Consider the following 10,635-nt stretch of genomic DNA (forward strand, 5'->3'; position numbering starts at 1 on the left):
AAGTATTGGGCTTTAGTGGGCCTGAGGGGAGAGACAGGACGGCAGCCCAGGAGGTGGCACGCCCTCTCCCATGAGGAGTCCGAATTGGACTAGGGGAGGGGGGCGGCCCCTCTTTCCCTCTCCCTCTCACTCTCTTTCCTTCCCCCTTCTCTCTTCCTAGTTGGACTAGGAAAGGGGAGTCCTACTCCCACTAGGAGGAGGAATCCCCCCCTCCTTGGCACGCCCCTAGGGCCGGCCGGCCTCCCTCCTTGCTCCTTTATATATGGGGGCAGGGGGCACCTCTAGACACACAAGTTGATCTTCGTGATCGTTCCTTAGCCTTGTGCGGTGCCCCCCTTCACCATATTCCACCTCGGTCATATCGTTACGGTGCTTAGGCGAAGCCCTGCGTCGGTAGAACATCATCATCATCACCACGCCGTCGTGCTGACGGAACTCATCCCCGACACCCTACTGGATCGGAGTCCAGGGATCGTCATCGAGCTGAACGTGTGCTGAACTCGGAGGTGCCGTACGTTTGGTACTTGGATTGGTCGGATCGTGAAGACGTACGACTACATCAACCGCGTTGTCATAACGCTTCCGCTTTCGGTCTACGAGGGTACGTGGACAATACTCTCCCCTCTCATTGCTATGCATCACCATGATCTTGCATGTGCGTTGGAATTTTTTTGAAATTACTACGTTTCCTAACAGTGGCATCCGAGCCGGGTTTTATGCGTAGATGTCATATGCACGAGTAGAACACAAGTGAGTTGTGGGCGATACAAGTCATACTGCTTACCAGCATGTCATACTTTGGTTCAGCGGTATTGTGAGATGAAGCGGCCCGGACCGACATTACGCGTATGCTTACGCAAGACTGGTTTCACCGTTACGATCACTCGTTCTTAAGGGTGACTGGCGGGTGTCTGTCTCCCTCACTTTAATTGAACCGAGTGTGGCTACGCCCGGTCCTTGCGAAGGTTAAAACAGCACTAACTTGACGAACTATCGTTGTGGTTTTGATGCGTAGGTAAGAACGGTTCTTGCTCAGCCCGTAGCAGCCACGTAAAATTTTCAACAACAAAGTAGAGGACGTCTAACTTGTTTTTGTAGGGCATGTTGTGATGTGATATGGTCAAGACGTGATGCTATATTTTATTGTATGAGATGATCATGTTTTGTAACCGAAGTTATCGGCAACTGGCAGGAGCCATATGGTTGTCGCTTTATTGTATGAAATGCAAATGCCCTGTAATTGCTTTACTTTATCACTAAGCGGTAGCGATAGTCATAGAAGCAATAGATGGTGTAACGACAACGATGCTACGATGGAGACCAAGATGTCGCGCCGGTGACGATGGTGATCACGACAGTGCTTCGGAGATGGAGATCGCAAGCACAAGATGAAGATGGCCATATCATATCACTTATATTGATTGCATGTGATGTTTATCCTTTATGCATCTTATCTTGCTTTGATTGACGGTAGCATTTTAAGATGATCTCTCACTAAATTATCAAGAAGTGTTCTCCCTGAGTATGCACCGTTGCGAAAGTTCTTCGTGCTGAGACACCACGTAATGATCGGGTGTGATAGGCTCTATGTTCAAATACAACGGGTGCAAAACAGTTGCACACGCGGAATACTCAGGTTAAACTTGACGAGCCTAGCATATACAGATATGGCCTCGGAACACGGAGACCGAAAGGTCGAACGTGAATCATATAGTAGATATGATCAACATAGTGATGTTCACCATTGAAACTACTCCATCTCACGTGATGATCGGACATGGTTTAGTTGATTTGGATCACGTGATCACTTAGATGACTAGAGAGATGTCTGTCTAAGTGGGAGTTCTTAAGTAATATGATTAATTGAACTTAAATTTATCATGAAATTAGTACCTGATAGTATTTTGCTTGTCTATGTTTGTTGTAGATAGATGGCTCGTGCTGTTGTTCTGTTGGATTTTAATGCGTTCCTTGAGAAAGCTAAGTTGAAAGATGATGGTAGCAATTACACGGACTGGGTCCGTAACCTGAGGATTATCCTCATTGCTGCACAGAAGAATTACGTCCTGGAAGCACCGCTGGGTGCCAGGCTTGCTGCTGATGCAACTGACGACGTTAAGAACGTCTGGCAAAGCAAAGCTGATGACTACTCGATAGTTCAGTGTGCCATGCTTTACAGCTTGGAACCGGGTCTTCAACGATGTTTTGAACGTCATGGAGCATATGAGATGTTCCAGGAGTTGAAGTTAATATTTCAAGCAAATGCCCGGATTGAGAGATATGAAGTCTCCAATAAGTTCTATAGCTGTAAGATGGAGGAGAATAGTTCTGTCAGTGAACACGTACTCAAAATGTTTGGGTATAATAATCACTTGATTCAACTGGGAGTTAATCTTCTTGATGATAGTGTCATTAACAGAATTCTTCAATCACTGCCACCAAGCTACAAGAGCTTCATGATGAACTATAATATGCAAGGGATGGACAAAACTATTCTCGAGCTCTTCGCAATGCTAAAAGCTGCAGAGGTAGAAATCAAGAAGGAGCATCAAGTGTTGATGGTTAACAAGACCACCAGTTTCAAGAAAAAGGGCAAAGGGAAGAAGAAGGGGAACTTCAAGAAGAACAGCAAACAAGTTGCTGCTCAAGAGAAGAAACCCAAGTCTGGACCTAAGCCTGAGACTGAGTGCTTCTACTGCAAGCAGACTGGACACTGGAAGCGGAACGGCCCCAAGTATTTGGCGAATAAGAAGGATGGCAAAGTGAACAAAGGTATATGTGATATACATGTTATTGATGTGTACCTTACTAATGCTCGCAGTAGTACCTGGGTATTTGATACTGGTTTTGTTGCTAATATTTGCAACTCGAAACAGGGACTACGGATTAAGCGAAGATTGGCTAAGGACGAGGTGACGATGCGCGTGGAGAATGGTTCCAAAGTCGATGTGATCGCGGTCGGCACGCTACCTCTACATCTACCATCGGGATTAGTTTTAGACCTAAATAATTGTTATTTGGTGCCAGCGTTCAGCATGAACATTATATCTGGATCTTGTTTGAAGCGAGACGGTTATTCATTTAAATCAGAGAATAATGGTTGTTCTATTTATATGAGTAATATCTTTTATGGTCCTGCACCCTTGAAGAGTGGTCTATTTTTATTGAATCTCGATAGTAGTGATACACATATTCATAATGTTAAAACCAAAATATGCAGAGTTGATAATGATAGTGCAACTTATTTGTGGCACTGCCGTTTAGGTCATATCAGTGTAAAGCGCATGAAGAAACTCCATACTGATGGACTTTTGGAATCACTTGATTATGAATCACTTGGTACTTGCGAACCGTGCCTCATGGGGCAAGATGACTAAAACGCCGTTCTCCGGAACTATGGAGCGAGCAACTGATTTATTAGAAATCATACATACTGATGTATGTGGTCCAATGAATATTGAGGCTCGCGGTGGGTATCGTTATTTTCTCACCTTCACAGATGATTTGAGCATATATGGGTATATCTACTTAATGAAACACAAGTCTGAAACGTTTGAAAAGTTCAAAGAATTTCAGAGTGAAATAGAAAATCATTGTAACAAGAAAATAAAATTTTTATGATCTGATCGTGGAGGAGAATATTTGAGTTACGAGTTTGGTTTACATTTGAAGCAATGCGGAATAGTTTCGCAACTCACGCCACCCGGAACACCACAGCGAAATGGTGTATCCGAACGTCGTAACCGTACTTTACTAGATATGGTGCGATCTATGATGTCTCTTACTGATTTACCGCTATCGTTTTGGGGATATGCTTTAGAGACGTCCACATTCACGTTAAATAAGCCACCATCAAAATCCGTTGAGACGACGCCTTATGAACTGTGGTTTGGCAAGAAACCAAAGTTGTCATTTCTTAAAGTTTGGGGCTGCGATGCTTATGTGAAGAAACTTCAACCAGATAAGCTCGAACCCAAATCGGAGAAATGTGTCTTCATAGGATACCCAAAAGAGACTATTGGGTACACCTTCTATCACAGATCTGAGGGCAAGATTTTCGTTGCTAAATTCGGATCCTTTCTAGAGAAGGTGTTTCTCTCGAAAGAAGTGAGTGGGAGGAAAGTAGAACTTGATGAGGTAACTGTACCTGCTCCCTTATTGGAAAGTAGTTCATCACAAGAACCGGTTCCTGTGACAACTACACCAATTAGTGAGGAAGCTAATGATATTGATCATGATACTTCAGATCAAGTTTCTACTGAACCTCGTAGGTCTACCAGAGTAAGATCCGCACCAGAGTGGTACGGTAATCCTATTCTGGAAGTCATGTTACTTGACCATGGCGAACCTACGAACTACGAGGAAGCAATGATGAGCCCAGATTCCGCGAAATGGCTTGAGGCCATGAAATCTGAGATGGGATCCATGTATGAAAACAAAGTGTGGACTTTGGTTGACTTGTCCGATGATCAGCAAGCCATAGAGAATAAATGGATCTTCAAGAAGAAGACCGACGCTGACGGTAATATTACTATTTAGAAAGCTCGACTTGTTGCGAAAGGTTTTTGACAAGTTCAAGGAGTATGAGAACAAAGTATGGACTTTGGTTGACTTGCCCGATGATCGGCAAGCCATTGAGAATAAATGGATCTTCAAGAAGAAGACTGATGCTGATGGTAATGTAACTGTCTACAAAGCTCTACTTGTTGCGAAAGGTTTTGGACAAGTTCAAGGGGTTGACTACGATGAGACTTTCTCACCCGTAGCGATGCTTAAGTCTGTCCGAATCATGTTAGCAATTGCCGCATTTTATGATTGTGAAATTTGGCAAATGGATGTCAAAACTGCATCCCTGAATGGATTTCTAGAAGAAGAGTTGTATATGATGCAACCGGAAGGTCTTATCGATCCAAAAGGTGCTAACAAAGTGTGCAAGCTCCAGCGATCCATTTATGGACTGGTGCAAGTATCTCGGAGTTGGAATAAACGCTTTGATAGTGTGATCAAAGCATATGGTTTTATACAAACTTTTGGAGAAGCCTGTATTTACAAGAAAGTGAGTGGGAGCTCTGTAGCATTTCTGATATTATATGTAGATGACATATTGTTAATTGGAAATGATATAAAATTTCTGGATAGCATAAAGGGATACTTGAATAAAAGTTTTTCAATGAAAGACCTCGGTGAAGCTGCTTACATATTGTTAATTGGACTTTCACAAAGCACATACCTTGATAAAGTTTTGAAAAAGTTCAAAATGGATCAGGCAAAGAAAGGGTTCTTGCCAGTATTACAAGGTGTGAAGTTGAGTCAAACTCAATGCCCAACCACAGCAGAAGATAGAGAGAAAATGAAAGATGTTCCCTATGCTTCAGCCATAGGCTCTATCATGTATGCAATGTTGTGTACCAGACCTGACGTATGCTTAGCAATAAGTTTAGTAGGGAGGTACCAAAGTAATCCAGGAGTGGATCACTGGACAGCGGTCAAGAATATCCTGAAATACCTGAAAAGGACTAGGGATATGTTTCTCGTTTATGGAGATGACAAAGAGCTAGTCGTAAATGGTTACGTCGATGCAAGCTTTGACACTGATCCGGACGATTCTAAATCGCAAACCGGATACGTGTTTATATTGAACGGTGGAGCTGTCAGTTGGTGCAGTTCTAAACAAAGCGTCGTGGCAGGATCTACATGCGAAGCGGAGTACATAGCTACTTCGGAAGCAGCAAATGAAGGAGTCTGGATGAAGGAGTTCATTTTCGATCTAGGTGTCATACCTAGTGCATCGGGACCAATGAAGATCTTCTGTGACAATACTGGTGCAATTGCCTTGGCAAAGGAATCCAGATTTCACAAGCGGACCAAGCACATCAAGAGACGCTTCAATTCCATCCGGGACCAAGTCCAGGTGGGAGACATAGAGATTTGCAAGATACATACGGATCTGAATGTTGCAGACCTGTTGACTAAGCCTCTTCCACGAGCAAAACATGATCAGCACCAAGACTCCATGGGTGTTAGAATCATTACAGTGTAATCTAGATTATTGACTCTAGTGCAAGTGGGAGACTGAAGGAAATATGCCCTAGAGGCAATAATAAAGTTATTATTTATTTCCTCATATCATGATAAATTTTTATTATTCATGCTAGAATTGTATTAACCGGAAACATGATACATGTGTGAATACATAGACAAACTTAATGTCACTAGTATGCCTCTACTTGACTAGCTCATTAATCAAAGATGGTTATGTTTCCTAACCATAGACATGTGTTATCATTTGATTAACGGGATCACATCATTAGAAGAATGATGTGATTGACTTGACCCATTCCGTTAGCTTAGCACTTGATCGTTTAGTATGTTGCTATTGCTTTCTTCATGACTTATACAAAGTTCCTACAACTACGAGATTATGCAACTCCCGTTTACCGGAAGAACACTTTGTGTGCTACCAAACGTCACAACGTAACTGGGTGATTATAAAGGAGCTCTACAGGTGTCTCCGAAGGTACATGTTGAGTTGGCGTATTTCGAGATTAGGATTTGTCACTCCGATTGTCGGAGAGGTATCTCTGGGCCCTCTCGGTAATGCACATCACTACAAGCCTTGCAAGCAATGTAGCTAATGAGTTAGTTACGGAATGATGCATTACGTAACGAGTAAAGAGACTTTCTGGTAACGAGATTGAACTAGGTATTGGATACCGACGATCGAATCTCGGGCAAGTAACATACCGATGACAAAGGGAACAACGTATATTGTTATGCGGTTTGACCGATAAAGATCTTCGTAGAATATGTAGGAGCCAATATGAACATCCAGGTTCCGCTATTGGTTATTGACCGGAAACAGTTCTAGGTCATGTCTACACAGTTCTCGGACCCGTAGGGTCCGCACGCTTAACGTTACGATGATAGTTTTATTATGAGTTTATAATTTTTGATGTACCGAAGGTTGTTCGGAGTCTCGGATGTGATCACGGACATGACGAGGAGTCTCGAAATGGTCGAGACATAAAGATTGATATATTGGACGACTATATTCGGGCACCGGAAGTGTTCCGGGTGATTTCGGAGAAAACCAGAGTGCTGGAGGGGTTACCGGAACCCCCCGGGGAAGTATTGGGCCTTTGTGGGCCTGAGCGGAGAGAGAGGGCAGCAGCCCAGGAGGTGGCGCCCCCCTCCCATGAGGAGTCCGAATTGGACTAGGGGAGGGGGGCGCGGTCCCTCTTTCCCTCTCCCTCTTCCTCTCTTTCCTTCCCCCTTCTCTCTTCCTAGTTGGACTAGGAAAGGGGAGTCCTACTCCCACTAGGAGGAGGACTCCCCCCTCCATGGCGTGACCCTAGGGACGGTCGGCCTCCCCCTTGCTCCTTTATATACGGGGGCAGGGGGCACCTCTAAACACACAAGTTGATCTTCGTGATCGTTCCTTAGCCGTGTGCGGTGCCCCCCCCCCCTCCACCATATTCCACCTCGGTCATATCATTGCGGTGCTTAGACGAAGCTCTGCGTCGGTAGAACATCATCATCGTCACCACGCCGTCGTGCTGACAGAACTCATCCCCGACACCCTGCTGGATCGGAGTCTGGGGATCGTCATCGAGCTGAACGTGTGCTGAACTCGGAGGTGCCGTACGTTTGGTACTTGGATCGGTCGGATCATGAAGATGTACGACTACATCAACCGTGTTGTCATAACACTTCCGCTTTCGGTGTACGAGGGTACCTGGACAATACTCTCCCCTCTCGTTGCTATACATCACCATGATCTTGCGTGTGCGTAGGAATTTTTTTGAAATTACTATGTTTCCCAACATCGTCACCTTGCCCTCAACAAGTCTTTGTTCATTTTGTAACTTCTGTTTTGAGTTACTAATCATAGCAACTGAACCAGTATCAAATACCCAGGGGCTATTATAAACACTAGTAAAGTACACATCAATAACATGTATATCATATATACTCTTGTTCACTTTGCCATCCTTCTTATCCGCCAAGTATTTGGGGCAGTTCCGCTTCCAGTGACCATTTCCTTCGCAATAGAAGCACCCAGTTTCAGGCTTGGGTCTAGTTTTGGGCTTTTTCATGGGAGTGGCAACTTGCTTGCCATTCTTCTTGAAGTTTCCTTTCTTTTCCTTGCCCTTTTACTTGAAACTAGTGGTCTTGTCAACCATCAACATTTGATACTTTTCTTAATTTCTACCTTCGTTGATTTCAGCATCATGCAGAGCTCGGGAATCGTTTTTGTCATCCCTTGCATATTATAGTTCATCACGAAATTCTAGTAACTTGGTGATAGTGACTAGAGAACTCTATCAATTACTATTTTATCTGGAAGATTAACTCCCACTTGATTCAAGCATCTGAGCACATGCTCATTGGTTGGGCTATTCCCTCCATCTTGTAGGCAAAGTACTTGTCAGAGGTTTCATACCTCTCGACTCGAGCATGAGTCTGAAATACAAATTTCAGTTCTTGGAACATCTCATATGCTCCATGGCGTTCAAAATGTTTTTGAAGTACCGGTTCTAAGCAGTAAAGCATGATGCACTAAACTATCAATTAGTTATCATACCGAGCTTACCAAACGTTCATAACGTCTGCATTTGCTCCTGCAATAGGTCCGTCACCTAGCGGTGCATCAAGAACATAATTCTTCTGTGCAGCAATGACATAATTCTTATGCACATAGTACATATTTTCTATGCACATTTAACATGTTTTAACTCCATGACTAACACTTTTCAAAAACCAATGAAAACATATTGTATTTTTTATCTCTAGTTTTTTCCATACACAAGTTAATTTTTTTGTATACATTAGAAAAAAAATTTCTATACACACTTAACATTTTAAAATGCATAATTAACATTTTTCAAAATAAATTGGAAACTTATAGTATTCTTTTATTACAAATTTTTACACATTCTACGTCTTTTGTATACATTAGATACATTTTTTCTATACACACTTAACATTTGTTTAATGCATGATCAACATTTTACAATAAGATATGAAAAATCTTGGTTTTTTATTTCTACTTTCTCCATACACGTTATACATTTCTCAATACCTTAATTGCGTACTTCATATTTTTTTCCCTATACACACATAACTTTTTTAAGGCATGATAACAATTTCAACTTTTGTATATGAACTGATGTTTATAATTGACATAGTTATAATATTTTGAAATATAAGCAAAACTAAAAAAATGTGCTGGAGGGATGTCGATGCTGGGCTGAATTAATTAGGCGACTTCCTTCAGTGAGACATCCTACTGTCTCGCTTGAAGCGAGGCATAGGGCTTGCCACGCCACGTAAGCATTCCGGCAACCCTAAAAAAAATCGTAAGCATTCCGGTGCTCACATGCTGCCTTGAGTGGGCCGGTCGCCAGCAGGGACGGGCTGCCTCGCTCGGTGTGGCTTTAATTCATTGTGCTAGATTTTGTTTTTTCATTAAAAAAACCAGGTTGATCGGTCCGCAAGCTGTTGACGGAACTCAACGGTTTGGACTTGCCTGAAAAAACAGAAATTTAGAAAAATAATGAATAAAACTTGAATTTGTGAAAATCTTCATATATTTGCAATAAAAGTTCACGAGTTTTGAAATAAAGTTCAAAATTTTGAAAGTTCATTGATATTTGGAAACAATTTCATCAATTTTGAAAAAGTTAATTAAACTCTGAAAAAAGTTCATGAATTTGAAAAAAGATCAAAAATATAAGAAGTTGTCAAATTTAAAAAAGAATCATAAATTATAAAAATAAAATTTTTAAAAACAATTGTTCCTAAATTGTTTTCCCAATTTTGACAAAATGTTGATCGAATTTGAAAAAAGTTCTTCCGCTTTGAAGAACAGTTTACATTAAACCTGGGCAAACGTCGGGCCGGGCAGGGTTTCGGGCCGGGCTTGTAAAAGCCCGACCTTCATTTCTCAAGCCCGAGACCGGCCCGAAGCCCGAAATACTCCCTGAAATCAAGCCCGAGCCCGGCCCGAAATCAAGCCCGAAGCCCGAAAGCCCGGCCCAAACGCTGTTTTTAGTACGTGTACGTGCAAGCCCGGCCCGAAGCCCGAAAGCCCGGCCCGAAAAATAGAAAAAGAGAAGCCCGAGTCCGGCCCGAACTACCTTTCGGGCTGTAAAACAAAGCCCGAGCCCAGCCCGGCCCGGCCCGGGTTTTTCGGGCCGGGCTCGGGCCGGGTCGTCGGGCCGGGCTGCCCATGCCCGGGTTTACTTTACATATATGGAAAAAAGCTCATCGACTTTGAAAAAAAGTTCACAAATTTGAAACATAGTTCATCGATTTTGAAAAAAACATCACGAATTTTGAAAAAAACCATCAAGTTCATGGATTTGGAAAAATAATTCATCAATTTTAAATTAAAAGTTCACAGATTTGAAAAATGAAAGCTCAAAGTGACAGAAAAAAAGAAAAAGAAAAATAAAAGTAGAAAGAAGAAAATATGAAAAAGATGTATGTAATCAAACCAGGTGAGGTGTTTGGTTGGTTATTGCGGCTTACACTAAACTCGACGTCGCAGGTTTGAAGTACACCTCAGGCCTCGCACGTATTTTTTGCAGTTTAAAAATAGATAAAAAAATGGTGCTGTAAGCCCAACGTGTA

The sequence above is a fragment of the Triticum dicoccoides genome, chromosome 6B (assembly GCF_002162155.2).
Source record: "Triticum dicoccoides isolate Atlit2015 ecotype Zavitan chromosome 6B, WEW_v2.0, whole genome shotgun sequence".
NCBI classification, from domain to species: Eukaryota; Viridiplantae; Streptophyta; class Magnoliopsida; order Poales; family Poaceae; genus Triticum; species Triticum dicoccoides.